Here is a 26,640-nt window from a genome sequence, read left to right on the forward strand (position 1 = left end):
AGAAAAAGAGGAGATGAGGAAGGGCCTTAGTGATTATTAAATATAACCTAAGAATCAAAGTTATTTCCATTCCTCGCTGCAGAAGCAGTGAACCACCCCCTTCCTTCCTCCCTCTCTCTCTCTTTTTTTTTTCTCTCTCTCTCTCTAATATTTAACCTCTTGGTTGAGATAAGCTGGTGAAAATCGTGGAAATGTATTTTAAAAATCTTTATTCTAAGCCCCCGAGAACCACAGTATCCCAGATTCCTTTGAGCTCCGCATAAATGTCTTTGCTTCACGAACTACGTGCATATTATGCATAATCCTTTGGTTGTGCACGCCAGCTGGGCAGCAGAGATAGGCAGTGCTGGGGGCTTGCAGCTTTAAAACTGTGCCCAGGCCTCACTCAGAAGCAGGAAAATGAAATGAGCATTTGCATAATCTATCTCAAGTTACCCAGGTTTCTTTCAATCTTCTTATCACGTTTTTAAAAAATCTATTAAGCGAATATTAGAACAAAATGCATTTTTCTCTTCAGAGAATTCATTTTGCCTGCGTCTTTGGGTCCTATAGGGCTTTTCATTTGTTTTAGTTTTTTTAAATGCCTTAAGACTTTTTTTTAGGAGTTTACTTTGTTCCTACTCTTCTCTATTTGAGTCAGCAGCACATATTTAGATCAATTCTTTTGACTTGGAAGTGCAGTTCTGAGCGATTATAAAATTTTTATCTGAAAAGGCCCTAAATGAATTGAAGTTGTGAAAATTGTGATAATTTATTTCCTGGAATTGAAATACAGAGAGAAACTAAAATACACATTACATTTTAATTCAGTGTTAATTTCTCCCATTTGCTTATAAAAGAAAACATGGTGCAGATCTTGTGTACTTGAAATAACTGTCCACACTTTCTCAATCCACAGTCACGAATCAGACACACACACACGCACACACACCTGCCCACGCACACACCAGCATATACTGCTAAAGTAACAAGCCTTCTCTCCAGGCCTGTGCTGCCGAGGCTGGCTGGCCAGACTGCCTGCCTCCCTGTCTCTTTCTTTCTTAACTAGATTATTTTCATTAACTCTACTTTCTAAATCTTTCTTTACCTCTGTAGCAATTTGCAGCTGCATCATGTACTGACACATGTTTCCTGAAGTTCCCCAGCAGGCACTGAGTTTTGAAATCCAGTAGTTTCCAGTGTCTGGCCCGCACACCAGTATTTGATCCTGCTGTCCTGTCCTTTTCCTTCCTCCTGACATCCCTCCCTCCAGGCTCTCTTCTGTGTCTCTTCCCTTTCTCTTCTTTATTTTCCCCTTTCTCTCCCCTTGATGGGGTCTCCCTTCTTTCTTTTTGCTTGTCTGCCCCCTCTCTGTGTCCCTTCTTCCTTGAATGGTGACCTCTCTACAGACTGTTCCCAGATGCTGTCGTTCTTTGATTCAACACTGAAGTACTAAGAGTTCATCTGTGCCTGGTGCTTATTCCAGGGGCTGGAAGACAACAGAAAATTTTAAAAAGACAAAATTCCTATCTTGGTGAAACTTATATTGCAGTGGGAGCAGGCAGACAACTACTAAAATAAACATGTAACATGCTATGTTTGATGAAAAGTGTTGTAGAGAAAAATAACTCAAGGAAGGGTGATAGAAAGTTGAGGCCGTTTGATGCTTTAAACAGGATGGTTGGTGAAGGTCTCTGAGAGGTGGACCTGGGTGCAAAGACACCCTTTCTTCTCACTCAGTTATTACCGAAACAGAGAAACCACCACATGCCCGTGCTGAGGACAATGCTGTAGATACACGGGCTTCAGATGCATACATTGAAGTTCACACATTTCTTTAACCTGGGATGTCCCAAATATTTCTTTTTAGATTTGTACATATTTTGTTTTACTGATAGCTTATTTGATACATTAAGATACTATTACAGAGAACAGGAATTTCTAGGGCGTATTGGGAAGGAAGAGTATGGCCATCCTATTGCATCTGAGCCGTGGGTCCCCATGCTCTCAGTGAGATGTGAAGAGATGAGGGAGAAGGATAAACGTTTGGAGGGAGGGTGTTGTAGGCAAACAGAACCGTAAGTGCACAAGTGGAAGCATAGTACCACTGCAGGCTGATAGAAGCCATGGTAGTGAAGACCTGAGCGGGGAAACACAGCTCCATCACAAAGTCCCTCTGTGTGCAGGTAGAGGCTGATGCCAGCTCTATGCCTACTGCCAACCACTGCCACCAACAGTCGTGGACAGAACAAGAGGAACAAAAGCCACAGAGCTGGTCTGAATCTCATTCCTCAAACATCTTTCCTCTTATTGTTTTCAAACTTTCTGTGTTTTGAAAATTCTGAAATGTAACTCTTGTGCTTTCACTCCTCCATTAACCATTCATCAAATCATCTTTCAATAGAGATACTTAAGTTTTGTGTCTTTGAGATTCCTTTATATTGGGATATAAAGAAGCATATCCTACTGTACTTAGGAATAAGTAGCTGCTAGGCTTTCTTTTTCTTTCTATTTATTAGGCTATGTTCCTGGGTCGAGAATAAGAAAGAGTAAATCCTTTGTGTCCTCCCTCTGGGAGAAGAAAGACCACCTTATACAGCAACAACACGTGGTCTCTGTGGGGCCCATCATTCCCTGGGAGGCTTCCCAATCTAACAGGAGACTCCCTCCCTTTGGGAAAAGACAGCCTTGTGTTTTCTGTGTATGGTTCATTCCAAGTTACACACATCCAAGCATCTTACACCATTGAACACGCTCCCACAATTCACTGCAGGCATTTGTGTTTTGGCTCCATGCATCCCCATCAAATGGTTCTTAGCCTACGGTCCTGACGGAGGCCCATCTGACCTGCCATCTTATTCTCAATGTCTAGCTAACCCCTCCTTTCTTCTCACTCAGTTATTGCCAAAGTAGAAAAATCGCCATGTGCATGTACCGTACGTGGCTGTAGATACACAGGCTTCAAATGAATACATTGAAGTTCACACATTTCTTTAATGTGGGATGTCCCAAATACTTCTTTTTAAATGTGTACATGCTTTGTTTTACTGATAGCTTATTTATTAAGATGCTGTTTACTGAGAGCAGCCATTTCTAGGACATATTGGGAATGAAGAGTATAGGCATCTTGTTTTATCTGAGCTGTGGGTCCCCACACTCGCAGAGAGATGTGAAAGTGGGTCTTGCTGTGAGACCTTGTGAAGTCACCACCTTCCTCTCAGGACCACTGCCATTCAATTATACGGTATGTGCATTCCTTCACGTGACCACGTGCCAGATGCAATAGAAAAAGGCATTTCAGACTGCCACTGTCTGCTTCCAAAACCCAAGTATCGCATTGGTTGGAATCGATGAAAGTAACTGTCACCCAGCCTTTGTGTCCTTTGGTGATGATGTATTAAATAGGGAAAAACCACAGGCTGAGAAGACATCAGTAAACAACCTAAAGGGGGTTTTAGATAGCAAATCAATGTGGAACAATGGATGTAGAAAATTACCAGGAAATGGATAATTAAGTTCCTTCCATGCTCTTTTGCAAAATCTCTGAGAATAAAGTCCCTTAGGACAGATACAGAGGAAAAGTGATGCCAATGAAAACCTTAAGGAAATGATTGTGTGTTGGTGCTTAAAGTAATGGAGTATTTGTGGTATCATAGTGTGCAAATGGAACCCACAGCCTCTTGAAGGGATTCACGCGTGGCCACGTCCGTCTTTCCATTCCGGTGGCGCTGGACTTCCTGTGGATGCAGCACTGTTAAGTGTAGTGTTCTTTCTAAAAGCACCGCACAGGTGCTTTTCAATCAAGGTGGAATGAAAGCCACCGGCTTAGGAATGAAGAGTGAATGAAGACCTCTTGCATTTGCCAGCTCAGCAGTTTCAGTGCTGTCATATGATCTTGTTTTCCCAGTAAGCAAAATGTGTTATTTTATCCTGGGCTCAGTGTTGGATATACTGAAAACAATGATAATAACCAGCAGTTACTATGGAGCACATACTGTGTCCCAGGAACTGTTGCGCACTTTATATGTTTTACCTCCTTACTGAGTGTATACGTGTAAAACAGCTCTTTATTATGTGAACAGAACAACTCCCCAATGTATGTGATAGTTGGGTGTCTTTTAATACATTTGTGTGTGTGTGTGTATGTATGTGTGTGTATATATATGTGTGTGTGTGTATATATATATATATATATATATAAAACAACTGTCCTCTCACCCCCCCATCCAACCCAATTTCCTTTTATTCTTGTAAACAACTTTCTCTACCTCTTCATTTATTTACAGAATGACAAGTATTCATAAAGCCAGGTATAGGCAAATTCTATCAGTTGGCTACAATAACTGGATTCATCTTGGGGGTAGTTTTATTTATTACTTTGCCCTCCTATTTCTGACAGGCTCATGAACCCCTGAGCACTGGGGTCAGCATAGGCATCAGCAGCCTTGGAAGCCAGCACAGCTCTTTGGAGGCCCCATGCCCAGGGCACTACCCTTGCAAACTCAGACCTGTAAAGTGATGCCCTCTTCAGCTGCATGAACTAATGCTGTTCAAATGCACCTTCTCACAGAACCTGTGTAGTAGCGCCGGGAGGCGACTTTGTCAGAATTGTACCCACATTTTACTAGGAAAGTACCAAGATGCAGAGAGTGTGAAGAACTTGCCCATGGTGGCAAGGATAGTGTCAAAGCCATGGCCTCTGTCGCCATCACCCTTTATTTTTCCTTCTGCACTACAAGCCCAAGTCTCCTGATACGACTGGGAAGCCTCACGGGGAGTGGGGTACCCCACGGAGATCATGTGTGTTGCTGTATAACTTCCTAGTTTGGGACGAAGATAAAATTGATGACTTCTTTGGCCCTCCCAGTCCTGAATCATCCAGATTCATTTCAGTAAACATGGAACACCCCACCGAAATGTGCAGGAGTGAACGGAGTGATTGTCTGTTTCCATGACTGATTTCAGTGTCTTAACTCCTTCTCACCAGTTCCATGACTGTGGGGCGTGAGGGACAGGACAAAAGAGTAGACCCAGTACCAGGAAGTTATATTGGGTTGCAGGAGTGCTCTGAGTCAGCGGGAGGAAAATGGTGAATCACCCATGCAAGCCCAGAATCCCACCCAAAACCATGCCCATAAATCAGACACATTTTATTTTAAAGAAATAACAAAAGTCGTTGCATGAGGCAAGATGTGGGAGTGAAAGACCGGACCTGATGGTGAAAGCTAGGGAAGGGAATGTGAGCTGGTAGAGCAGTTCGGCAGCTGGCTCAATTATCAAGCGGTGAGATTTGCTGGCAAGAGTCAAATAAGGAACAAGAAGACAAATGACATGGGACAGAGAGAGCTCCACTGTGGCCGAGCTGACCTGCAGATTGGTGGAGCAGAGGAGGGGAGCTGTTGAGTTGTGTGGAGGGGCCACGTATAAGATAATACAAAGTGACTTGGCCGAAATGTGTAAGCACAGAAGGTTCGACGCTGGCATACACATTTTCTGCTACATAACATGGTGTCCTTAATGGCCATAACTGCTGAAAAGCACAGAGAGAAAGTGGATGTTATCTAATTTGGAAAATGATAATACTTTTATTCTCCAGACTGACAACATAGATGTTCCAACCCCCAGGGTCTTCCTCCCCTTGGCGCCTTGACCTACGTTCTTCAAGCGGGGACTTTGTTTCATAGCCAACCTCTGAGCCCATTCTTTCTTCCCCCAACTCCCTCAAAAATCAAATTACATTGTAATGATCTGTCCACCTTTGGGTGACATTCTACCATGTTCATCTGAGACTCTCTCCAGCATTTTTGTTTGTGTCCAGGCTTCCAGGAAAGCTGATGGGGTCTAGATGCACTTTTTATATCCCCCCAATGACAAGTATAGTGAAGGCCAAATGCTCAGTGAACAGTAACTCTGTGCCTTATATCTAGGTGGGTGATGGATCAACACTGAACTTTTCTTTTTTTTTTTTTTTTTTTTTTTTAGAATATATTACTTTGGCTGGGTGCAGTGGCTCATGCCTGTAATCCCAGCACATTGGAAGGCCGAGGAGGGAAGAATCAGTTGAGGTCAGGAGTTCGAGACCAGCCTGGCCAACATGGTGAAACCCTGTCTTTACTAAAAATACAAAAAGTAGCTGGGCATGGTCTCGTGCACCTGTAATCCCAGCTACTCAGGAGGCTGGGCATGAGAATCGCTTGAAGCCGGGAGGTGGGTGGAGACTGCAGTGAGCTGAGATCACACCACTGCACTCCAGCCTGGGCAATGGAGTGAGACTCTGTATCCAAAAAAAAAAAAAGAATATATTGTTTTGTTGTGGTAAAATATACATAACATAAAATCCACAATTTGAACCATTTTTAAGTGTTGACTATACACCATTTAAACCAACAAAAATGTTTGCAAATTTGGGTTTTATCCAACAATGCGTGCATATCATGTAGATTTTATTCTTACCCCACCTCTGTATGAACCCTCTGCCTCTGCTTCTGTCAAATGTGTCTGTTCCCTAATTTTGGACATACTTTGTGCTTTCCTGCTTAATTAATTGTTGGTACAACCCTTCTCTTTCCTTTTCACTTCTGCTTTCCTGGTCAACACACCTTCCTGTTGGGCTCCATGGTAGATACCCATTAGCATTTACTCCTTGCCTCCCAGGGAATCTAGGTCATAAAGGGCACCCTTTTGTTTATAGCACTTAATAGTAATTATAACATCTATGTTGTCTATATTGTCATTTACCTCCTCTATTAACTATTCACATGCTACCAGATAACTTCTTTTATTAAACTCTATGTATATGTCAAGTTCTATAGTAGATGCCAGGTCTCCAATAGTAAATATGAATATGATTATTAATATTAAATATGATTTGTCTCCTTTTCTCCTGGGAAGTTTTATACCCTGGACAAAGGACAGACATTGAACACTGTGTCAATCAGAATAGGCTATGTTGTAGTAGGCTAACAACCTTCAGCACCTTCAAACAACAAAGGCTAATTAATTTCTCGCTTACTCCATTCGCCCTGGTGGCTCAGCTGGGACTTTCATGGTCCTTACTCGTGGACCCTCCACACTGAGGGAGCAGGCTGCTTCTGGGGAATTTTGGATCTCAGGAGCACTGAGAAAAAGAGAACACAGTAAGTCCCAAACTAGCTCTTAAAACTCTTTCCTTACTTCTTCTCTTGTTTCATTGGCAAAAACAAGTGACACGGCCAGTTCTGACTTCAATAGTTGATGGATGTGTGATCTTCCCCTAAGGAGTGTGGGTATCATTTAACTGGATATACAGGCTATACACTCAAATGCACAATTACACATTTTTATGAGACTCAAAACCCTTTCAAAGTAAATTCTATTACTTCTATTTGAATTTGGTTTTGAATTTTCTGAAATTGAAGGGTTCAAAGAAATGTATAAGGATAATCTTGTCCAATCCCAAATTGTTTGACCCGTGACTCTCAATCTCTAGGCCTCTGCATAAGAGTAGAGATTAAATTATTTTACATTACAGGAAGTAGAAAAAACATCCTAAGTACTTGCCATAGACTAAGTAATATCACACACATCACACACACACACACACACACACTACACACACATACACACACAAAGATAGATATATAGGACTGGGTGCAGTGGCCAGGGAGGCCAAGGCCGGTGGATCGCTTGAGGCCAGGAGTTTGAGACCAACCTGGGCAACATGTCAAAATCCCGTCTCTACAAAAAAAAATAAATAAATAAAATAAAAAAATAAATAAGAAATACAACAATTAGCCACATGGTGGTGCATGCCTGTAGTTGCAGCTACTCAGTAGGCTGAGTTGAGAGGATCACTTGAGCCCAGGAGGCAGAGGTTGCAGTGAGCCGAGATCGCACCACTGCTCTCTAGCCTGGGTGACAGATCAAGACCCTGTCTCATAAAACAAAAGATAGATAAATAGAAAGATAGATAGATAGATACATAGAGGAAGAAAGGAAAGAACAAAAAGAGGAAGAAAGAAAAGAAAAGATGCTAAGCGCTTATTCCATGGACCATTCTAAATGTTTTTCATGTATTAACTCAAGAGTCAACAAACTTTTCTGTAAAGGAACAGATACTATATATTTTAGGTTTTGTGGGCCATGAGATCTAGGTTATTACTATGTAACTCTGCCACTGCAGTGCAAAAGTGGCCACAGACAATACATAAACAAATGATTTTGGCTGTGTTCCAATACAAATTTATTTATAAAAACAAACAGTGAGCTGGTTTGACCTTTGTTTTAACTTAGTTTATTCTGATGACAACCCTACTGTTATCTCCATTTCATAGATAAAGAGGCCTGTAGACGTACAGTAATTTGTAGAAGTGCAGTTGAGGCTTGTAGAGGTGCAATCATTTGTCAAAGTTCTCTCATCTGGTAAGTCGGGGAGCCAGGCTTTGACAAAGGCAAGTTGGCTCCAGGGTTCATGATCCCAACTGTTACGATTCATTACTTCTCTAATAATGCTACTCTGCTGAATTCAGTTAAGCTATCGAAGTATGGATCAGAAAAAGAGGGTTGGGCTTCCAAGATATTTGGTCATTTTATGGATGATCTTTTCTGTCTAAACAAAGACAAAAGATACAAATTATTTGTGGTTTCATTGTGCTGGGGTTGTGTGATTTACTGGGCCACACTAAATACACAAGATGGTATACAAAGTGGTAAAATGCACCATCTGAATCATTCTTGGCATACACTGACACACAACTTTGGGGGTCTTCAGGTTTCCTTCTGGTGCCTCCCCAGCAGGGTAGAAAAGAAGACAAAAACATAGCAGAGAAAATCTGTCCAAGAATGGGGAAGAGTAGTCATGGCATGCTTAGGTGGTGGGCAGCAGCTGATTTAAAGTTACTAAATCTGAATCCAAATAATGGTTCAATTTCTCTATGCAACCATGCATAAATACCTGTGCTTCTCCAAATCCGAGCTTTCAGGTCTGAATCATGGAGACAGTGTATCTACTTACAGATGCACTGTGGATGATAAAGTAGTTTAAGTAAGTGCAAGTGTTGGCTAAATTACAACATCTTATAGACATATGTAAAGTCGTCGCTGTTACTGTTGTCCTCAGAGGAAGGGTTTTGCTTTTGTTGTATTTCAAGGTGACTTAAGTATGGTTGACTGCATATAGAAAAGGAAGAATCCAAACCTATACTGACTGTAATTGAGTCTTTAAATTGCATATTTAAAGAAAATGACTAGCTTTTAAAATCCCAAGTGATTTTAGAGAAGACTCACAGAATTGTTCAGGCTTTCTGCAACATATTTACTCACATAGTTGGGGTGGAAGAAGTTGGATTTGCACTTGTGGTTTTCATAGAGTGGACAGTTTTTCTTGCCTATTCCACATGTTCTAATGCTACATAATTTTTCAGATTTGGCTCACTTGGCTATCATGATCTCCCAACCTACATCTGTTATCGATTTTTGTGTCCTTTCCTAGTTCTTTGCATTCACTTCTATTTGGCACAGGTTATTAGAGTTACTTGTCCATTCATTCAACTAACATGTGGCTGTCTGTTGTGGAGAGGCAGTGTACTAGATGTGAGGGACACAAAGCTCGTGAAGTAGATACGGCTTCTGTCCTCAGTTGGTGTATCTCTCAGTTAGAATCTGTTACTTGGGGGGCAACTGGAGCTCTTTCTCCCTTCCTACTAGGCTGAGAATATGGAAACCAGGTCCCCAGTTAATTTAAGTTGTTTTCTTGATGTTTAAAGAAAACATCCATAAACTCAAGAAGCTTTCTTATGAATCAAGTTTTCAAGTTTTATAGCATTTGCTTTGTACTACTTGTTTTGACCCCATTGAGAAGTTTTATTTCTTCTGTTCTCCTGATTCTTTACCATTTTAGCGGCAAATACGTACTTAGCATCCACTATGCGACTGATGCTTTGGAAATACTATGGAAAACTTGGTAGCAATGAACCCCCTGCCTTTAAGGAGCTTATATTCTATTTTAGATTAGGGAAGCAGGAAGGTCTCTCTCTATGTCCAACAGAATGATAAAGAATGAGCCACATAAGTGGTGTCAAAGAGGAATGCAAAAAGACAACATGGCTGGAGCTGAGTGAAACTAAAAAGAAGACAAGGTTGACAAGAGATGTGATTCAGATCACCAGAGGCTGGGAGACAATGGAGAGCATTTTGATTTTATTCTAAGTTCAATGGAAAGTCACCAAAGAATTGTACGAAGGAGTATAACATAGGGTTTGACACAGTGGGTGAAGAAGATCACACTTGCTACTAGAGATGAGGAGTACACTGTAGAGGGGAAAGTATGGGATCAGATAGGGGGTTATTTCAGGTGTCTACATAAGGGATGATGGTGACCTCAACTGGAAGTAGAGCTGAGTGGAGAGATGTGAGATACATTTTCAGATAGTAGGAACAGGACCTGCTGATGAGTGTGTTGACATGGGCTGAGGGCAGGGATGAGGCAGGAAGATGGTAAAATCAAGAATATTCCTGGGTTGAGCAACACTCCACTGTCCACTCCCTGTGATGCAATTTGGCATTTCTCAACTCTGCCTTCCCTCCTAAAAATCATGAATCAGTAATTTTTTTTTTTTTTTTTTTTTTTTTGGAGACAGAGTCTTTTGTCGCCCAGGCTGGAGTGCAGTGGCACGATCTCAGCTCACTGCAAGCTCCACCTCCTGGGTTCATACCATTCCCCTGCCTCAGCCTCCCAAGTAGCTGGGACTACAGGCTCCCGCCACCATGCCTGGCTAATTTTTTGTGTTTTTAGTAGAGATGGGATTTCACCATGTTAGCCAGGATGGTCTTGATCTCCTGACCTCAGGATCTGCCCGCCTCGGCCTCCCAAAGTGCTGGGATTACAGGCGTGAGCCACCGTGCCCGGCCCTCAGGAATCAGTCTTATATTAATTTTATTTTGGGTTCTGTATCTGTTGAATTCCATAAACATCTCTCATTTTTTTCTGGTTACTCATTCATCTATCAGAAATTGTGTAAAGTCCATATTTTTTCAAATTTGGACCTGTAAATACTAAAGATTTAAACTACTAATAAACATGTACTTAATTTCAAAAAGAGACTACTAGATGTAGGTGAATAGGGTTTCCCATTTCCTGAGAGGAGGAAGAGGTGAGAAAGATTGCATGGGGAAAATTGAGAGGAAAATGGGGCAGCAGTAAAGGAGAATGCCAGCTAAAGGGAATTTGGTTTTGTTGCTGTTATTTATGTGTTTTTTATAAAGATGAGATACAGTCAAGCATGTCTGCACACTGAGTACAGTGATTCAATGGAGAATAAGATATCGTGGTGCAGATACAAGAAAGATAAAAGAACAGAAGGAATGACATCCTTGAGAAGGCCACAGGGTGGGGACTCCCAGCTCCTGCAGCAGGATCCGCCTTGAGTGGGTGACTGGGGTGGGTGCAGGGCAGAGAGAAGTTCTAACTGAGCAAGTTTAGGATGAGGACTTGCACTCCAGAAAAGACTGCAGAAGGCCCTGAGAGAGCTGTTAGGAGGGAAGCCAGAGATGAGAAATGTAGAATCTCATCTGAGGCAGTGAAAAAGGAGCCTGCTAGACACAGGATGGTGGGCCTTTGTTGAGTGACTCTTCCATATGAGGAAAGTGCCTGGATAGCTGGTTTCTGGAGAATTTAAGTATTACTGTATTATACATTATAATGCATCTTTATATAATGTTTTTCTCTTATTCCCCAAGATATTTCATTTTCTTTTGGAAAATGTGGACAGTCTGCATGTATATCTCTGTGGTTTCTAGCTCTTTCTAAGAGCTTTTTGCTTTTGTTTTTGAGACAGAGTCTTGCTCTGTCGCCCAGGTTGGAGTGTCATGGTGTGATCTCCGCTCACTGCAACCTCTGCCTCCTGGGTTCAAGTGATTCTCCTGCCTCAGCCTTCCAAGTAGCTGAGATTACAGGCATGTGCCACCACGCCTGGCAATTTTTTTTTTTTTTTTGTATTTTCAGTAGAGACGGGGTTTCACCGTATTGGCAAGGCTGGTCATGAACTCCTGACCTCATGATCTGTTCGCCTCGGCCTCCCAGAGTGCTGGGATTACAGGCGTGAGCCACCGCGCCTGGCCCCTGGTTTCTGACTCTTATATTAATTTTGTTTTGAGCTGAGTATCAATTGAACTTCATAATCATCTCTCATTTTTTCAGGTTCCTCATTCCTGTTTCAGAAATCGTTCATAAATGTTCATTATTTTCACATTCAGACACCTAAATAACAATGATTTAAACTAAACGTTTAACTTCAAAATGTATATACTATTTGCCTTTTTATGGTGAGAATATATTTGTATAATACCTATTTATGTCAACACAGCAACTAACATACTAAATATACTCTTAGATTAGAAAAGCTCACTTTATATAATCAGAGTATTTTCTCCATGTTTCTTATAAAATAACTGGTATGAATAAGCTATTTGGAATATCATTCAATTACTTACACTTCATTTCTTTCAAAATGTATTGGAGATATTTCCCAATTTGCAGGTGCCTGGAAGGTTGGAGTGATGAGTGTGTGTTTGTGTGGACGTGTGTTTGGATGGGTATGCACACAAAGGTTTCCTCTTCCCTAATCTGATCTTTTTTTCTTTTTTGGCCTGACTTCTATACACAATTTTCTTAGCTCTTCTGGTAGGTTATTTAGGAACTCAAAAGTGCTAGGCAATGGCTTTCATCTCCTGTCAGGCTTCATTCTTTCCTTCGGGGGAATGTTATGCATTCCAGAAGACTCTCCTTCCAAGCATCATTCACGTGGTCATGCCGTCCAGGTGCCTCTCACCCCACCTGGAGATGAGGCTGTTCTGTTTTCCTACTTTGGTAATCCCCGCTTCTGTTCTAAGGGCCTGGCCAAAACATGGAAAGTCTTACTTTTTTTTTTTTTTGGTCCGATCTTACAACAGTGCTGGTGACATTTTATTCTAGATAGATGTTTGCATGAGGGAGTTCTTAAACAAAAAAAATTTAAAAAAAGATTTTTCTGTCTCTGAGCTTTTTTCATCTATTTCCTCCTTCTGTCATATTGCCAGAAGCTAATTGAGAGTCAGTTATGTTTTATTTTAACCCAGTGATACAAGCAATGATGAGTTTTCATGTTAGTAAAATGGGAAAATGACATGTGGAGAGGCTGAGGGGCAAGATGAGAATCGGCACAAAAATCTGATTGACACAGCATTTTGCGAGAGGCAGGAAGCCCTGGGTAAGATAACCTGGAATGCGTGTATATGATCAGAACACAGGGCAAAAACCCGTTCTCAAGGCTTATCGCCACGTGAAGATTGAAAGACAAACCTGAGTGAACTCATTGAAAAAAATCTTGTGTGCCTGGAAACATTCTGAAAGGGGCCCCTCCCTTGGGCTATAAGATCAATGGTGAATATCATTATCAAATCAGATATGGGTAAGCTTTTACAGCTCCCAGTTCCCAGTGACTATACCTTAAAGAACAAAACAAAACAAAAATACCACTATCCATAAGCAAGTGTTTGCTCTTGACCACATATTAATATTTACATATGAAAGTCTATTCTGGGGAAGGACAGTGAGGAAGATGGAAAAATCAATGAAAAGCTCCCTCTTGGAATTTGTAGAGGCCTTTCTTTCAAAGGCGAGCCCCTCCGCACTGATTTGTTTGCAGAGACCCACACAGGCCCTATATTTATTTAGTTCCTATTTAAAAAGAAGCTTTCCTCCTGCCTCAGACAGACTTCACCTTTCTGTTGCAAAAGATGTTTCCTTGAAATGAAAATGTAATGAGTGTTAGATCAGTAGCATGTAGCTGCCAGGCTATCTCTTTGATCCAGTTCGGAATGCATTTGTTAAAAAGCCACTTTATTGATTTTTTTTTAGCTGCTTTTTGCTGTGTTTGGATCATTTGTACATATGCACATCACAATTTTTGCTACATCAAAGTGCTTAGTAAGTTCACTGCACTCAGGAAATAGCATACAAAACAAAGGAACTTTGCTCTAAAAAGATTTCTGCCACTTAACCTCCAATATGAAAGTTGTTTTTAATGCTTTTTTTTTTTTTTTTCTGAATAGCTTCAAAATATTTTATGCAGTCTTCAATGAGTAAGCCAGAGCCCCGCCTCAGATCTCCTTTGAAAATGATACATTCTGGAAAAGGAAGGATTTGATAGAACGAGTAAATGCATCTCACATCCATTCTGCTGGACAGGAGTCATTTTACTTCAATTAATTATTTGATTGACTCACTTTGCGGTGGCAGTAGCTTCCAGGAAAGTGTTGACAATATTTGATGTATGTGAGGATAGCTGTTAATTTAGTAATAAGTAGAAATTTACTAGGTAACTAATGTGATGTTTCTTTATTAGGTCCAATTATATGACAAAGAATGAGCACATTATAACCTTTAATGCTGATTTTTTTTTTTTTTTGTATCGTGTACATACAAATCAGTGTTAAGTGCTTTTAATTCTGAACAGATATTTCCTGGGGGCAGACTTGGAGCCAGCTCAGAGGAAAGCACGACTGGGAAGACAGAGCTGAGTTTGCTCCACTTTTGGTCTCAAGCCAAAAGCGCTGACTGTGGTCAAGTGTGGGCTGCCCAAAGGAGCTGTCCATTCTAGCCTCCAACTAGACCCCTCGTGCTGGTGGTATTCAGGTGGGCTGTACCTCCTGCAGATGGACAAATGAACATGCATTAAAGATTTTATTTAACTCATTCAGTGAGGGAGCTAGGAAAATGTTATAACCAGTTGAAATGGGGATCAAAACCAACATTTATTTGTCAGCAATAGTGAAATGAATATGCAAATGGAGTCAAAACTGGTTTTTCCATGGGAATGGTGTCAGTGGGGAGGGAAACCAATTACACCCCTATGAGAGGGGCGGAATTTGTGGTGTTCATCAGTTACCTGCAACTTACAGGTTTGTAAAATAGCTCAAAGACAGTGAAAACTTAGAATGTGATAACCTCTAAAGTCTAGAAATTGTGTTATTTCCCATTGAAGCACACCTTTTTTTGTACACCTCCAACAGTGGGGCAGACACTCAAATCCTTTTCTTTTTGTCTTTAAAGTCAGGAAAGTAACTGACTTCAGGGGTTGGGTGAAAGTCAAGGGGTAAGAAAATAGGAGGCAGGTGATAACTGTGGGCTTCCAGTAATATTTTGGTAAGTGTAAAGGAAACATGACCTAAAATAGTAATGCATCAATTGAGTATTTAAAAGTCTTTTGTCTTTTTTAGAAATTTTGTCATTGTGGTGGTAGTTGATATAAAAAGTAGTTTTCCCCTTTCCTGAATTTTATCTTTTATTTTCTCTTTCTATTTTTTCCTTCCTTCCTTCCTTCCTTCCATCCTTCCTTCCTTCCTTCCTTCCTTCCTTCCTTCCTTCCTTCCTTCCTTCCTTCCTTCCTTCCTTCCTTTTTCTTTCTTTCTCTTTCTTTCTTTCTTTCTTCCTTCCCTTCCCGTCTTCTTTCATTTCTTTCCTTTCTTTCCTTTCTTTCTCCCCTCCCCCTCCCCTTCCATGACCTCCTTCAGTGCCAGTCCACATTTTTGTTTTGATCCATCCCTTTGCACATTGGACTCTCAAAAACAGCAATTCCTAACTGCTCAATTGGATTTGCCATTTGGGGCCATCTCTGTGCATGGCCTCTAAATAAATTTACCAAGTCCCCTTGGTGCAAAATTGAGATATAGATGAATGGGTGCTACCTAAGAGAGGAACAGGGACACCTGGGTCTGGTGGAACAATGTCCCGAAAGCGCTACATGACTTCGGCAAACACCGCTGTTTTCTGGGTGCCATCCCATCTGGTCCCCAAGCAGAAGTCAGAGGGTGCTTAGCAGCCATGGCCTGGCCTGGCTGCAAAGAGCATCCAGTCAGCATCGTCATACACTGGAGCTTCGAACCAGTGATCCTCAAGCCTCTCCGGTCAGGTCACTGGGAATTTATACTTTCCTAGAATGCGCATTTTCTCGCTGTTCGTCTCAGCATGAAATCTCACCTCATGTGACAGTAGTCATGAAACCCAAAGGCACAATGTGGAGAGGAGTTCACGAGAATGCCTGGTATGAGGAGAGCACCCCAAATCACTCTTTATGAGCTCACCTCAAAATCTCGGGCTCCACTTATTCCACGGTAGTTTTCTTGTTTTTGTTTTTCTATTTATAAAGATGTAATTTACATGTAATAAAATGTATTATTTTTAACATGTATTTCTTCTTTTGAACATATGCTTAGAGTCATACCACAATCAGATAACATTTCTGTGGGACCCCCAAACTTCCCTGGTGCCCCTTTTTTGTCATTTTTATCCCCGGTCTCCCAACTTTAGTAACCACTGTTGTGATTTCTATCTCTATATTTTGCTTTTTTTAGAATGTCATATAAATGTAATCCTAGAAATGCAACCTTTTGAGTCTGGCTTCTTTCACTTATAATGCATCTGAGATCCATCAATGTCGTCACTCGCATCAGTGCACACTGAGTCATATTCTCTAGTATAAATGCACCACGGTTTATTTTCTCATCTACTGAAAGTGAGGTTGTTGGGTTGTTTTTAGTTACGGGACATCATGAATACAACCAGTAGAAACATTAATTTACAGATTCTGTATGTCAACACAGTGTAGTGTTTCTGAGTTGAATGGCAAACAAATGTTTAATTTTATAAAAGCTGTCAAATTGTTTTCCAAAATAGCTAATCCATTTGGAATTCTCACTAGCAGTATATCAGAGTTCCAGTTGTTCCATCATATTCTCACCATCATTCGGTATTGCCTCTCTCCCTTCTTCGCTTGCTCTTCTCTTTTTCCATTATATTCTCATCATTATTTGGTATTGCCTGCCTGCCTGCTTGCCTGCCTTCCTCCCCTCCCTTCCTCTCTCTCCCTTCCCTTCCCTTCCCTTTTTCCTTCCTTCCTTTTATTTTCCTTTCCTTTCCCTCCCTCCCTCCTCCCCCCCTTTCTTCTTTTCCTCTTCCTTCCTTCCTCTTTCTTTTTTCCTCCTTTCCTTCTTTTTATTTATCTTTCTTTCCTCCCATTCTACTAGATTTCATAGTGTTATCTCATATGGTTTAAATGAGATTACCTTAATTATTAATATGTTGAGCTTTTTTTTTTACATGCTTAAAATCTTCTCTCCAATTATCTGTTCAAATCTTTTGACTGGGCTGTCTTTCAAAATTCAAATTCCATCTTTCCAAAAATATGAATTCATTAAGTCTAGAAAGTATCGATGGGCATATTTACAATGCCTGTGGATGCAATGGCAAAACAAACTCCTAGAATAGATTATTTTGTAGTTCCTTAATATGTAGATATTAAAGAAAGCAGTAATCAACTCAAGCCATAGTGGATTCACTAAGAATAAATAATGTAAAGGGACCCATTTCCTTTCTTTTTCATGAATTAACTTAATTTTATATTAGAATAGTTTAATGGATATATTTTATTTCATGCTTGTGAACAAAATGGAGAAATATGAACTATGTAACAATTAGTAAATTATATTTTGTTGAAAAACTATTACCCCAACATATTAATCTTTTTGAATCTGTCAAGCTGGAGGAATATTCCTTAGTAATTAAATTCAAAATAATGTAATCATCAAAAATATTCCAATTAAGTCAATAATAGTTTTATAAATATTATTAAATGTGTATATTTTATTCTTATTTTAGAAATATTACATATTATGATAAATCTGTTATAGTTTCATGGGAGAAGGATCCTCTGACATTCATCTCAGAATGCTATACTTCACTTAAAGTTTACCTGCTTTTGTTATATTAACCCCACTTCATGAGATGCTATTTATTCTACTTTTTAAAAATGTGTATGTCTCACTTTAATGGTGTTGCTTTTGTTTTTTTAAAAAATTGCTTATCTTTACATTTGAGATTTCCTTTTACCCTGTGGGTTTAAGTGGCATACTGCTTGCTTCAGCCTGTTTTGAGTAATTCTGAGGTAGAAGCAGGACAGATTGCGAGGGCTGACATGCCAGTGGCTGCAAAGTCTCTCCCCTTTTTCCTGGGTTTTGGTAGACACTTGAGTTTCTGCCGTGTTGTCCCTTCCACCTCCAGGTGCTTTTCCTGCCTGTGTTCTGCAGCCAAGTGCCCTGTGATTGCTATAAGAGGGATGAATGAGGACTGGGGGTGGGGATGCAGCAAACTGACCAGCTGCCACCTCTCCATTCTCCCAGTCATCTCTCTGATCATTGTCTCTGCACTAGCTCACAGTCTGGAAGCTTAGAGAGCCTCTTTTGTTTCTCCACTTTTTTTTCTTTTTCCTCTGAGCTCTCTGTAAAAGCATGTTTTGGATTGTGCTCTCTTCTTTCAATTAATTTGTATCTACCCTCTGTCTTTTAGGAACTTATTTATATTATTTGACAAAGCACAAATGTGCAGAAAAATCCTAGGCCTAATAAGCCCAGATGTTCCAGGTGCAGATTCACACTTCTCTCTCATGAAACTCCCCTTCCCAGGCCATCAGGGTGAAAGCAGGGAGGCAGCTGCTGTGAGGACAGCACTGTCATGCAGCACTAGAGGCCATTCCACACACCGCACTCACTGCCACGGCAACAAGCACCCCTCCTGCCCTCCTGCCCTCCTGCCCTCCCCCTTTAGAGGATATCATGTGGAAGTTCCATAAAGGCAAAGACCATGGAGAGTTCATCAATGATTTTAGCCGGTAACGTTTTAAAATGTATTTATTCACTCTTCGTTTGGATTTTCTGCAAACGGAGTACACATTTCGATAGGCATCAAGCAGCCTGTTGATTTCATGTGCACTAACTAGCAATTTTCTTCTTATCAGAGATGCTTATTGAAACATGAGCCTTTCATTTCTTAATGCAATGCCACCTTTTTAATCAGTCCCGCACAGCTCTTAATTCAGGAGCGAGACTGTCAGTAAACAAAGTTCTCCTTAGAAAGCAGACCTGACAATTCCTATTGTTCGTGAGGCTTCACCTTCACCAAGGCAGCCATATTGACAAAAGTCCCAAGTGTGTTGCAAAGCAGACGGGTGCCGGTGTTTTGCCTGCCTCACATTGGAACACCTGTCCTCTGTCTGGCATTGCTCTGCAATAGGAATTTTGGTGGGAAAGGAGAAGTTGCAGAATCTGAGTCAGATTGTAGCTTGTAGCTACTCTGTGGACACCTGACCTAGCTTCTTCTAAGTCAATGCTCCTTAACTGAGCACAGATTTGACCCCAGAAGTCATATGGCAATGTCAGCAGACAGTTTCAACCATAACGACTGGGAGGGGGCTGCTGGCATCTAGTGTGTAAGGACCAGAGGTGCTGCTAAACATACTCTGATGCATAGAATGTTCCCATGAAAAACAATTCTCTGGCTCCAAATGTCTACAGCACCAAGCCTGAGAAACCCTAGTTTCAGTTACAGTACCTGGGAGCCAGTGGATCTCCAGTGTCCTGCGTTGGTCTTGAAAGAGCTGGGAGGGGGCAGGCTGTGGCCTCTGGTGTTCTGTGATGGCAGCAGCAACATCCACTCAAGACTGGTTCTGTGCCTGGCCTTTGTTCTGGGTGTTGGCCTGGCTGTCTTAGAATGTATTTCTGGTGCCTGAGACCATTCTTAAGTTCTGTGACTCACTAGAAGGGCTCACAGGGCTCAGTGAGACTCAGGACTATGGTTCATCACAGTGAAAAAACATGCAGTGGCATCAACAAGGAAAACAAATGCACCAGGCAGTGGCCTCCACAATCTTCCTGTGGATTTGCACAAGACACATTCATTCCTCCAGCAATGAACTTCAGTGATGTAAGCTGAGTGTCTAAGCCCAGGGAGGGCAGCTTGGGTCTCAGAGGCTAGAGCTTTTATCGGGGGCTGGTCACATAGGCACCTATTTCCAGGAGGAAAGCTGGTGACCACCATAAATCATGCTGTTGACTTGGTACGAACCACCTAGATAAGCTTGGGCAGCAGGTGTCAGGACCCCGGGTGTATAAAACAAACGTATTCATTAGCAGCACAGGGAGTATTGCAGGGCCAAAGTTTTCAGGAGCTGACCAGGGGTCAGTTAGGCCTTCCTGAAGAGATGTGAGACTGGCACTGTCAGGCAGCTAGCTCTTTCCTGCACACTGCAGTTGTCAAGACCTTCCCAGTCGTTCTGTGCTTTCTTTAGTAACCGTTCAGTGAAGCCCTTTCTGCTAAAGTCAGACAAATTCAGTTATTTCTGCTTCCAACCAAGAAGAGGAGCTGACTCATACACAATGTAATTCAAAAATAATAACCAAGGCCACTTATGGTGTTTGCATTGATCTTGTATGCATGTGTGTGTGTGTGTTTGATTTGATTTCAGAACATTATCATTTCTATCAGAAAGTGGGCTTTCTTGAAGACTTCATGACAGCCACGCATGAGTCCATGGGCTGATGTGGTAGGGAAGCACATTGTCTGCCTGTGGCGTTTAATGATATGCATTTTAAATATTTTTTCTTTTTTTAATAGCGACAAAGACCCAGGACACATGCAAAGACTACCCATATCACATGTTTCACCTTTGTTGGTTGGTATAGAGCTGTCTGCCCAGGAAAGACTTTAGCTCCATCTGTCTGCCTGTTATTACACATTCCAGGCCACTTAATACATCCAGCTTAGCTGTAGTCTGAAGTACCCTGCTTTTCTTAGGTTTGAAATGAATGTAGCTCATGCAAGTAAGATGTGTTGTAGTCTCTTAGGAAGCAATATCGCCACTCAAAATAAAGAAAGATCTCAGAAAGAAACGGTACGAATTTGTTGGGGAGTATTTAGCCATGTTGTCTGGCTTTCTTACCCACCACATGTTATGTTTTTCAAAGCAATTAAAGATAATGATGAAGAGATCACTCTTAAAGTGCTCCTTTTTTACTTTTCAGATTTATTAGAAAGCAGAATTTTAAAAAAATATATATAAAGCTGACAAAAATTATTCATAGAGTCGTCATTTAGAGAAAATTGTTAATATTTTGGTATATAATGTTCCCATCAATTTTCTTTTCTTTTCTTTTCTTTTCTTTTCTTTTCTTTTCTTTTCTTTTCTGAGACGGAGTCTCGCTCTGTCACCCAGACTGGAGTGCAATAGCATGATCTCGGCTCACTGCAACCTCCACCTCCTGGGTTCAAGTGATTCTCCTGGGTTTACAGGTGCGTGCCACCATGCCCAGCTAATTTTTGTATTTTTAGTAGAGACGGGGTTTCGCCATGTTGATCAGGCTGGTCTCGAACTCTTGACCTCAGGTGATCTGGCCACCTCAGCCTCCCAAAGTGCTGGGGTTACAGACGTGAGCCACCACGCCCGGCCCCCATCTACTTTTAAGACGTGTGTGTGTGTGCACATACATACATATATGCCTAATGTATAAAAAATATATAATAACATACATATGTATATATGTGGCAGAAGTATGTGTGTATATAGAAATGCATGCACAGGTAGTCATAATTTATGCAGCAATTTATGCATAATGTATATCATTTAATCCTGTTGATGTTCTTCTGAAACATGTGCTTGTTTCATTGACACCACATTGACCTGCAATATTCTTCTGCATCATGGAAGAATGTAGAATGTCCTCATGGTATTCCATCTCATCTCACACCATAGTTAGCACTTCTGTTATTGGACGTACAACTGTTTCCATTTATTTGCAGTCACATGTCAGGCTGTGATAAACATCTTTAATCAAATCTATGTGCACGTAAAATTTTCCCTCCAGACTATATCTTGGTGGTGGAATTTCTGAACCAAAGAGTGAGCACATTTTTCAAACAATTGAAACTCATGGCCAGTTATCCTCCATAAAAGTTGTTCCAAATTTCACACAATGGGCCTTTTTTTCCCACGAACTTGCCGATCTTAATGGTTTGTAATTTTAAAAAAATTCTTTAGTTTGTAAGTAGTTTTTCATTATAATTAAAACAACCTTGATTATTAAGGAGTAGCCAGAAGCCCTTTAAACCGAACCTCACTGGCATTTTTTGTTTGTTTTAAATCAGGATGTCAGCCTGTTTAAATTGACCATGTACATGAAAAGGAAAACAAAACAAACATTTCTTGACTCTAAAAGACCCTTAGGGTGGTCTACAGCCTGCATCTCTCTGACTTCCATGACTGAGGCCTGGGTCTGCACTCAGCAGGACAGGCCACCTTAGGCTGGGCCCTGGGGGCCATGCCAGGATTGGGACTGGGGTGGGGCTGGTTGACAGGAGTCTTCTCAAATTATCTGAGAATCTCACAGGGGAATATATGTGGGTGTGCTTTTTTCCTTTGGCAGGACGGATTAGGAGGACTCAGAGTTTTTCTTCTTGTGCAAGGATAACAATTTGGTCCCCAGATTTTGATTATCTCATACTCACTCCTTTCCTAATTATCCCGTATTTGTTAAATACAAGATAATAGATTCTGACAAGCAATCAGCAAATGGGCACCAAGTGATGTGCTTCATTTTAATTGGCTTGCCTTTTTTTTTCCTTCTCTGCTAAATTATAGCCCATCAGCATGAGATTCCCTGTGGTGAGCAGCTAATAATATGCCCAGGTGCAGCCAATTTTACTTCCTAAAGAAGAAATAGTAGCTACATATTCCCCGAATGTGAAGTGGAAAAGTGGGCTGTAATAGCTCTTCTCAGCAGTGCTGCATGCTAGGGCACGTTTTACATCCGGATCTCTATTCTAACCATTTTTTTTAAAATGCAATGGCAATTAATTTGCATTATATTGATGAATTAATGAGGCACAGTACAGAAGGTTTTCTTAGAGACTTCTGAGAAATCTCTTGTTTAATTTTGCCTTGGATGTTACAATTTTTAAAAAATCTTTTTTTAAGAATTAGGAATATAAAACCACTGTAGATAAACACAAATGAAAATATCACTGTTAAATGAACCAGTGAAACAACATTCCATAATATGTATTTTCCAAAGTGGTGCTAGGATGTGGCTTTGCTTTGGTGCACAAACCCTAGACAAATGTACCCAATGGAATGTCACTTAGGTTATTGGGAACATTTTTCCCTATTTGCCATTAATAATATTTGTTCCTACTTAAAACATTTTAATGACTTTTAATTAGCTACAGTGAGGTGGGAGTGCATGTTTTAATTTTTATCTAACTTAATTTTATTTTTAAGCCACTTGACCATGATGTGCAGTTTTCAGATAAACCCAAATATTCTTTCTGAGGCTAAATCAATAGCGATTTTTATCATCACATACTCCACACAATCTGTCACAGCCATCTATCTGTTATTCTCTCAGTCAAGTGGCCGCCAATACTCTTGAGCCAACTTGAAACCATATGGGAAAGACAATAAAGGAACAAGGATTCCTGTCTTAATTCTTGAACATGGAAAGGAAAAATGAAGGTGGCGAAAACAGAAATGGAGAAAACAACAATCTCCCTTCCCTACCAAGACAGGGAGGGTTTTCTGTGTGACGTCTCAGTGTGTCTTCACTCAGCCACTGCCTTCCGTATTACTGCCACATTCTGGTTCAGTTACTGTTGTCCACACATGTCCATCTTCCCTTGTCCATCTCCACACTTCAGCCAAAGGAATTATCAAAACCCTTTGATAATGTGTAACAGACATCCTCATGCTGTGTAACAAACATCCCCTAAAAACTGCCGTTGGCTATGTTCGTAAACATGAGATTTGGACAGGACTCGGTGGAGCAACTCCCCTCTGCTCCAGGATGCCTAGGAACTCTGCTGGGTAGACACCAATGGCCAGTAGACAGAAATCTCTTTCTCCTTGGGGCAAATCTGACTTAGGGATTTGTCATTGTCATTGTCATTCTTAAGCTGATACTTGCTTCTCTTCAGCTCATCGCCAAGTGTCTCATCCACATGCTGTCTCTAGCATGGTGCTCTCTGGGGAGTCAGACTTCAGGGCTTCAAGAGAATGTTTCCCCAAAGACTGGGGTGGACTGCAAGGCTTCTAATGACCTGAATTTGGAGATCTCAGGACCTCACATCCACCAGATTCTCTTGGTCAAGCAGGTCACTAGGACCAGTCAGAATTCAAAGAGAGAGAGGAATTAGATTCCAAATCTCAATGAGCAGAGCAGCAAAGAACTTGAAGACATTTAATTTCCATAAAAACATGTTGGATCATGTCACCCTCTAAGCATATAACATTCAAAGGCTTCCCATTGCTTTTCAGATAGAATCCAGCACTCATCCCAAACAGCCTGCATGTTGCTGCTGACCAGCCTCGTCTCAGAGTGTGCTGAGTCCTGCTCTGTGTATTTCAAATCCACCGATCCTTTATTTCCCTCACTATGGTGGTTGTCCCACCTCATGCTCCTCTCTCTGCGCACTGTTTAAGCTAAAGCCAAACTATCTTCCAAGTCTCTGTTTAGTAGGGGCGACCTCCACTGACCCATGGGTGCAGTCAGGCTTCCCTGTCATATCCTGTCTTAGCATCCAGAATTATCAAATAATTAGTTGTGTGATTTAGTACATGCTTCAGTGAAGTCCCATGTGGGCAAGGACATAGTATGTGGTTCAGAGCTATTTGCATAGCACCTAGAAAACTGTCCTGCACACAGTTGGCACTTAATAAATATTTACTAATGAGTCAACATTACATTAACCAACCTTAGGAAAGAGTGCTTACCTGTGCATCTCAAATGACACCGACTCTGTGAACTAATAGTCTCCTGAGACATGCTGGATCTGCAGCATCCAGTAGGGTAGCCATGGCCACACACAGGATTGGGCAGAGCACGGTCGATCTGAATTGAAGGTGCCATAAAATACATACCCTTTTTCAAAAACATGGTGTAACAACAAAGGGTATCAATTGTATCATTGATATTTCATATGAATTACGTGTGGACATGATAATAGTTTTAATACACTGTGTTACCTAACAATATTATTAAAATCGAAAACTAGGCCGGGCATGGTGGCTGAAGCCTGTAATCCCAGCACTTTGTGAGGCTGAGGCCGGCGAATCATGAGGTCAAGAGATTGAGGCCATCCTGGCCAGCATGGTAAAACCGCGTTTCTATTAAAAATACAAAAAATTAGCTGTGTGTGGAGGTGTGCACCTGTGGTTCCAGCTACTTAGGAGGCTGAGGCAGGAGAATCGCTTGAACCTGGGAGGCAGAGGTTGCAGTGAGTCAAGGTTGCGCCACTACTCCAGCCTGGGTGACACAGCGAGTCTCCATCTCAAAAAAAAAAAAAAAAAAAAGTAATTTCACCTGTTTCTTTTTTTTTTACATTTTTATATGACTTTTTGAAAATCTGAAACCACATATGCAGTTTGCATGTTATATTTTGCAGGACAAAGCTGCTCTAAAGAGAAGGTTCTAGGGTGAAATGTACTTGGAGAAACTCTGCAAGCACTCTCACTCTTTAGAATGTTTGCAATGAACACATCAAAGGCCCTGAGAAGTCCTGCAGCAAAACTGCTATTAACTTTAAGCCAGTGTGTTTCAAAGCTGATTGGACCTTGCATAGGTCTCATCTTTTTAAGACCTTGGATATTCACCTCTCTTGAAACACACTTAGGGAAATATGATTAGGTGATGGCCACCCTGATGCCTGGCCCTGAGGTCATGGACATGGTTCATGTAATAGTGAATCTTATTAGGGAGATTAGATTAGACGCAGAGCCTATTGAAGCACATTTTTATTGGGGGAGGGAAGGGGATGGAATCAGATACAGGAGAAGTGCCAAATTCAAGGACTTTGGCAGAATCACACAGCCCCACACATAAAGTCATATAAACACATATGTTCCCACTGGAAGCTGGAAGCCGCATCTACTCTGATGGAGGGGCAGGGCCTCGCCAGACCCAGGGTCATGGGCAGCCCACTCTGAGCTCTTTACAGACCTCTAGGGCTATTCATTGGTTTGCCTTATTTCTCTAGTTTGCTCGGTTTGCTGAAGGGGCAAACCAAAGGTGGGACACGACTTCAGGTCCACAGCGTGACTGGGTGCAGTGTCCGAGACAGAGGGAAGAAATGTAAACTGAGTGGCCGTCAAAGCCCCAGATTGTCTTGTGATTTCCTCCCAGAAATGTGGGCATTTTTTTTCTTTCTACAGTAAAGAGTAGATATTGTCTCACTGGGCTTTCTGAATTTCATTTTTGATGGGAAAGATGAGAGATTTAAAAGTGCTGTTTCTCAGCACAGAATCCTTGAGATGTTCGTGTGGACTAAGTCCCGAGCCCCGTGTTTGTTTTAAAGGTGCTTGGTTGTCAAGAAAGGTATTCTGTGAACCTAAGAAATAGTCCATCTCCTTATGAGGCAGGAATGTGGCCTCTTTTAAATTAATCCCATGTGAACTGTGACCTCTTTGTTGGACTGTCACCAGAATCATCTTGATATAAGAGCACTGAGTAATAAGAATCTAACCAGAGCTTGAGGCAGCTTTGGTAGGCTCACCACCATCTGCTCATCCTGGATCTAGACTTCCCTACGCAAGGCCTGCCTGTCCTCTGTCAAAGCAAATGCTGGCCTCCCATCAGCTCCTAATTCTAACAAGAGTGTCTATTTTATCCCCTTACTTCTCCTCCAGTTGATACTTCCCAACGTCTTTTTTACCCTCTTCCCCAACAATTCGGTCCTAACAATGCTCTCCCCTTCCTGAGTCATCCTTCCTTTTCTCACTGAAGTTCATCCCTTCCACACTGTGGGATTAGAAAGAACACTGCCTTGTG

The 26,640-nt window shown here is 41.3% G+C and overlaps 1 protein-coding gene and 1 long non-coding RNA gene across 2 annotated transcripts in view; both read left to right on the plus strand.

The window, feature by feature from the left end:
- The window catches only part of DSCAM (DS cell adhesion molecule), an 821,125-nt gene that overhangs the window by 223,392 nt on the left and 571,093 nt on the right, over positions 1-26,640 (plus strand). The gene's annotated exons all lie outside the window — the stretch shown is intronic.
- On the plus strand, positions 5,798-18,416 carry LOC112620603. The gene is made up of 4 exons (XR_003118557.1): positions 5,798-5,906; positions 7,014-7,115; positions 15,961-16,107; positions 18,053-18,416. It is a non-coding gene; the product is annotated as an uncharacterized LOC112620603 (long non-coding RNA).

The sequence above is a fragment of the Theropithecus gelada genome, chromosome 3 (genome assembly GCF_003255815.1).
Source record: "Theropithecus gelada isolate Dixy chromosome 3, Tgel_1.0, whole genome shotgun sequence".
NCBI lineage: Eukaryota > Metazoa > Chordata > Mammalia > Primates > Cercopithecidae > Theropithecus > Theropithecus gelada.